Source organism: Salvia miltiorrhiza, chromosome 6 (genome assembly GCF_028751815.1).
Source record: "Salvia miltiorrhiza cultivar Shanhuang (shh) chromosome 6, IMPLAD_Smil_shh, whole genome shotgun sequence".
NCBI classification, from domain to species: Eukaryota; Viridiplantae; Streptophyta; class Magnoliopsida; order Lamiales; family Lamiaceae; genus Salvia; species Salvia miltiorrhiza.
The window spans coordinates 25,971,672-25,978,507 of NC_080392.1; the positions used below are offsets into that span (position 1 = coordinate 25,971,672).

General features: G+C 37.6%; 1 long non-coding RNA gene across 1 annotated transcript; it reads left to right on the plus strand.

Moving 5' to 3' along the window:
* The first annotated feature begins 3,028 nt into the window (after positions 1-3,028).
* LOC130990964 (uncharacterized) lies at positions 3,029-3,825 on the plus strand. Its single transcript, XR_009091000.1, has 2 exons — positions 3,029-3,164; positions 3,633-3,825. It is a non-coding gene; the product is annotated as an uncharacterized LOC130990964 (long non-coding RNA).
* Positions 3,826-6,836: the final 3,011 nt, after the last annotated feature.

The window sequence follows — 6,836 nt, forward strand, 5'->3', positions numbered from 1 at the left end:
CTTACAATTATCAATTCCCTTTAGAATTAAAATAAATGTGTTCTATGTTCTTAGTTCAGGTAACAATCTCAATTAATTGAATCAAATTAATAGTCAGAAATTCAAATCATGTCTACTCCCTAAACCCTGGGAAAAAGGAATTTTAGCCACACATAGACATATGACTAAAAATCAATATCTCAATAAAACTGTAAAACATTCAACAATGAAACCGTAGTAAAGTTGAGAATCTTCAATCTTGCTCTTTCTCCGTTCTCCGTCTCTCACAGCTCTCAGGAAAGTAAAATATGATAGATGGTGATAAAAACCCCGGAGAATAAGTTCCCGACGCTCGTTCTTGCTCATTCGATGCCCGATTTGAGCCCCGTTCATACCTATGGACTCGTCTCTTCACGTACTTCACTACACTTCATCCAAAACTTCACAAATCGAGTCCAAAAACCTGTAAAAAAAATAGCACGAGCACGGCCGAGTAGTCTATTCCACAAAACTAAGCAAATCAAATCAAAGACACTCAAGAACTCAAAAAGAGATGCCCAAAACGCTAAAGAAAAAAGTGATAAATGAGTTAAAATGCATGTAAATCAAACCCCCCAAACTTAAACCATTGTCTATCCTCGGACAAAACAAAGATGAACCAAGAATGAATCAACAAGAGCATAGAGAAAAGTGGATAACATTGTGGCTTCAGATTTTTCAACAAAAATAATGACATGCATTTGTATCTCCTATCATCAAGATATCACACTCATGACAAACTCAAATTATGGTCTCAATGAATTGCAAACCTCACCAAAGATTAAGAATATAAGAACTCTCAACTCTCAAGTGTATCAATCAATATGGACGTGTATACGCTCAGTTCAAGCAAATCAAGTACTCAACCATAAGCTTGTCAATCGTCTCACCTCTCCACCACTAAATGTGTGCTCCTATAACCAAGATCAAAAAGGTCTTTATTGAGGGTTGTAATGTAGGCTCATTGGCAAGGTAGGATATATTTGGCTAAGTGACTAAAAGATGCGAATCAAAGTAACATTATCACCAACCTTATAGCTTTCTTACTCAATTCTATCCTCCACCATCCACAAAACCAAATTTTTCAATATATAATCCACCACAACACAACAATTATTTCTCATGACATTATGACTTTCTAATGCATCCTATGTACCCATTTTTTTCAATATTTTCTCACTTTTCTTTTCTTTTCTTTTCTTTCCCCTTTTCTCTTTTTTTTTTCCCAACGACTTCTAGTGTACTAGGATTATTTTTCAATCAAGATCAAAGTTCATAATCTATAATCACGCATCTCCACAAACCAACTACCCCATAACAACAATCTCCAAGCTCCCACCCACGGCTTGTAATACCCCGTATATTTTTATAATATTTTTATTAGTATATAGTATATTTGTTAAAGGAATTAAATAGCTTGAGATGCTATTTAATTATTTGAGTATTATTTACTAATGGGTTTATTGGTTTAGTAATTAAGATTTATTACTAAATCAATAGTGTGAATAATATGAGAATATTTAATTTTATTTTTGTGAAAGTGAATAGTTGTTGATAGATAGCTTTATTAAAATTTTGTAATTGGAAAATATTTATTTAAGTGTATTTCTAAAAGAATTTCTTTTAATTATAAATTGATATTTTTATGTTATCTACTAAATTAAGATTATATATATATATATATATATATTAAAATGTATATATGTATGAATTTTTGCCCAAATGGGCCGGCCATTTTAGAAATGAAATGGGAGTTCCATTTTTCCTAATTGTAAAAAGTGGTTCTAGAATTTTAATGCACAAATTCCCAAACAAAAAGGATAACCATGTATATTTGTGGGAATTTAGATAAAACCCAATTCACTTCAATCTACCTAGTGTCGGCTACTTTCAATAAAAAAGGGAAGAGAACAGAGCTATCTTCCTCACCCTTCAAGTTTTAATTCGTAGAGATTTTCAAGTAGCAGCTGCACTACTTTAGAAGAAAAGGTGAATTTCTTCGATTCTCTGTTTTCCTACAAGTATAGCATGAAGAAAATTTATGTTTTAAAATATAGGGTCTTCGAAAATTTGGGGATTTAATGTTAGAGTTGAAGTATGGTATAAATATTGAGATATATTATGTTTTTGATGTTCCTAAACCGGATTATGGTGATTAATTGTGTTAATTGTTACTTGTTTTTGAAATTTTTCAAGTTAGTGTAAACCCTAGGTTTGGATTCAAAAATTATAACCATGTTCCTGAATAATTGAGTTCATATATGTGTTCTTGGGCTGGAACTATGTTATATATGAGTATATTATGAGTTTGTACTATATGGTTGTGAGATTGATTTTGTTAGTTTAGGGGAAGTTGGGGCTTTTGAGTTGAGAAGGTTTATATGCTATTGTTTGATGCATATAAGTATATTATAGTGATTCTATTAATTATTAAGAGTAGAACAGCCCTACTACCTAATTCTTTTGTACTGCTCTATAGCATAAAGAGCAGGGAATTGATAAAGTTGCTATTTAATTTGCATATGGATGAGATTAGTGACTTTAATAATTGAGTTTAAATTGAGAATTGACAAACATCTATGAGCTTATTCTTTTTCTTATTGAGTTAAGAGGGCTGAGTGGTGTTAGTGTATTGATGATATGATATGAGAAAATGTTAGGATAATAAGTGAATAGCAAATATGAGTTATTGTTGTAACATTATATATATACTCCCTCCGTCCACGAAAGAACTTCCTATTTTTCTATTTCGGGACGTCCACGAAAGAACTTCCTACTTTTTCCTATTTTGGGACAATACCCCACCACTTAAAAAATACTCCCCTTTTAAGACAATTCCCACCACTCAAATAACTTTAATTAAAACAACACAATAAATTATTAATACTTTTTCACAATTCCCAATACACTTTACAACTTTTTCTCCACTCTCAATACACTATACAACATTTTATTAAAACCCGTGTCACTCCCTCCTAGGAAGTTCTTTCATGGACGGAGGGAGTATATATATATATATATATATATATATATATATATATATATATTCCTTACTTATTTTTCTTACAAAAAGATGTTTATCTATTTAAAGGTTCCGGCTAGGAACGAGCCTGACACTAGAGTTCGAAGTAAGAGAAACATATCAGGTGGGCTTACTAACTCAAGAAGTAAAGATGCATACTTTATTATATAATGTTTAAGTGTATGCATTTATTTTCAAGTTTTCGACTTGCCAATATTTAAGATTTGTATGATACCATCTACATAGAAGAACGAATTCGGGTCCTGAACGAGTCAGGATTTGTGTACACGGAGTGACGGTTAACCTTGAGTTAGCCTGTCGTTACGTTTGGGAAGGAGGCCTACTTCTCAACGTGTTTATTGAGTTTAGTAGATATGGTACATACTTATATGAGAACTTAGTCTGCGCAGACACTTTCAGTTACTATGTAAAAATAGTTTAGCAAACACAGGTTGATTTAGAAATCACTTGTGTATTGCTTAAAGTGGCAAGTTCAATATATAGCATTATCATGCAGAGTTTCAAATGTTTTCGGCATATGTTCACTGAGTGCTTTTGGTACTCAACCCTGCATATCTTTCTAAATGTGCAGGTTAAGTTTGGATGAAGATGGAAGTGTGCTGAGCTGGAACTTTTTGTTTATGTAAATAGTAATAGGCTCAGGATGTTGTATCTTCATACATAATGTCCAATGATGTAATCCGCTGCAACACATTATTTCTCTTATCACTTTTCACGTGTTGTAGAATGTTTTAAAACCTTAACCTGTATATGAGCTTGATAAATCTTGGTTATGATGTATAGTTGGTTTAAACTTTAAAGTTTGATGATGCCGAACCTTATGAAATTCATTAATTATATATGTGAGTTGTTAATTATTTATTTGTCTTAGTTTCCTTTCAATTACTTTCCATCTCTCGTTTCTCCACCCTAGTCGTATGATACCTGGTCTAGCTATCTTTCTCCTAGGTCGGGCTGCGACATGGCTAAACCAAATAAAATGGAAAATAAAGCTCAAAGGGGGCGAACTAGAATCATATATAGTAAAAGGACAAATATGGGATATATAGGCTATCAAAGATGGCCTTCTATCATCTCAAAGTTATTAAGCACACTATGTGACCTCAAGGGAGAAACCAAGACAAGTTCTAGTGAGAAACATGCATGCTCGAACAATCACTCAAGAATACGAAATAAGACTGTAAAAAAATGACAGTCAAGGCTCAAATACTCACAGCTTATTTCATTGATAGCAAACGCATAGAGACCACGCTTATCGTTCATCACTCATGCTCACTCTCAACAATATAAACACAAATGCATGCAATTTCACAAGTTTTAAACAGAAATCATCATAAGCCAATTATCCAACCAATCTCTACACTACTCACATCATCATCAAGGTAACATCACAGAGAAACTTCCAAAGCAAGACTAAAACAAACTCAACGACAAAACAAAAACAACCAAAACAAAAAGTGCACCCACAAAGACACATCCCCCCGAACTTATTCACCACCAAGGAGAATAAGTTTGAAAATGATTTGTGGGGCACGAAAACAAACAAACAAACAAACAAACGAAATGGAACAAACTAACCAAAAATTGGGTTGTCTCCCAATAAGCGCTATTTTTAACGTTGTTAGCTCGACAGAACAGCAACCTCTTCAAGGTGGCTTGTGTAAGCAGTGCTGCGACCAGCTGCTCCCTGCTCCATGCTTTTCATCCAAAACTCCTCCTTTAAACTTCCGATCACCTGGGTCCTGCCGAGAAAAAGGATCCGTATCAAATGAATTAAATACATCAACACTTACCTTGTCCGGATCTTTAGCTTTCTTGGGCACTTCATCTTTGTGGATGTGGCATGGTTCATAGACATGGAATGTTTGACTTTCATCATGAACACGCAGCATGAGCTCTCCTTTCTCCACATTAATTAAAGCTCTTCCCGTTGCCAGGAACGGGCGCCTCAAAATCAGCGGGATTTTGTTATCATCCTCAATGTCTAAAACCACAAAATCTGCAGGGAAAATAAAATCCCCCACCTTCACGAGCACATTCTACACAATTCTACGCGGATATGTGACCGACCTGTCCGCCATCTGCAGCCTCATAGATGTCGGCTTCAACTCTCCAATCGCCAGCTGCTGAAAAATAGATAGAGGCATGAGATTTATGCTCGCCGCCAGGTCGTAGAGTGACCTTCCGAAATGCTGGCCTCCAATAATGCAGGAAAGTGTGAAGCTGCCTGGGTTTTTGACCTTCCCTGGCAGCTTCCTCTGGAGAATCGCTCTGCATTCTTCATTGAGATTCACCGTCTCAAACTCTCCCAGCCTCTTCTTCCTCGAGATAATGTCCTTCAGGAATCTAGCATACTGTGGCATCTCCATCAGTGCTTCCACCAAAGGAATACTAATATGCACTTTCCTGAAGATCTCTAAGAACTTGGAGAACTGCTCTTTCACCCTCTCTTTCTTATGGCGCTGAGGGAAAGGTATAGTCATAGTTGCTGGCGAAGTAGCTTTTTGCTTTTCATCCTTCTTTCTGCCAGAAACCTCAACAGTGACCTCCTCAGCTTTTTCTTCAATCAGCCGTGCACTCTCATACTTTGCCGTCATGGCCCCTTCCTGCGGAGTCCTGCTCCGCAGATCAACCATCTTAAAATGACATTGGGGAAACGACATCCACCCAGGAGGACGCAGATGAGGTGGAAGTCGTCGGCCTTCCTCATGGACTCTCCACGATAGCTCTCCTCTCTCCATCTCACGAGATCCATGGCTACCTTCAGAGGTGGCTTCACTCTTCAATCCGATGGCCATGCACTGCTTCTTTGGGTTCACCTTGCCATTGTTTATGAGATTACCCGATTGTTGGAGTTTGTTGACGGCGGTGGCTATTTGACCCAATTGGGTCTCGAACATCTTCATTTGAGTCCCCACAGCAGCGGCATTGGACTCTAGCTTTTCCATCCTCTCGTCGGATTTGGACATGAACTTCATCAGCAACTCCTCTATATTCGACTTCTTCTCTTTATTTATCATTCCATTGGTTACCGAGAAGCCTGATGGAGGTTGAATTGCATTGTTGGGATTCCCATAAGCCAAATTTGGGTGTGGACGCCCTCCATGATGAAACTGTTGTCCACTATTGTATCCGCCCTGTTGCCCGTGCTGAAAGTTCCCATAGTTTCTGCCATTGATGTAGTTGGCATCTTCTACCCCTGTTGGGATCTTCACAGCCAGCTCATGATTTTCCCTAGACATCGCTGAAATTTTTAAGTTCAGCTCTGCCAGCTGAGTCGAGATCAATGCTATGGGATCTGAGCTGGACGCTGCAGCAACTTTCTTCAACTGTACCCTCTCGGATGGCCATTGGTAACTGGTAGCCGCTATGCTTTCAATGATCTCCATTGCCTCCGAGCTCCCTTTCTTGAGCAGGGAACCTCCAACTGCTGTATCCATGAACATCCTCGTACGCTCTCCACATGCATTGTAAAACATGACCACCAGAGTCCCCTCATCAAAGCCATAGGACGGGCACTTCCTCAACTTCTCCTAGTATCTTTCCCACGTTTCAGCCAAAGTCTCCCCATCAAATTGCTGAAATTGAAGAATATCCATCTTCAACTTCAATGTAAGCCCAGGAGGATGGAACTTCCGTAGGAAAAGATCTGCCAGGTCCCCCCATACTGGATTGGCTCCCAGCAGTAGAGTTTGATATCACAGCTTCGCCTTATCCCGGAGTGAGAATGGGAAAAGGCGGAGTCGTATAATGTCATCAGGGACTCCGTTCATCT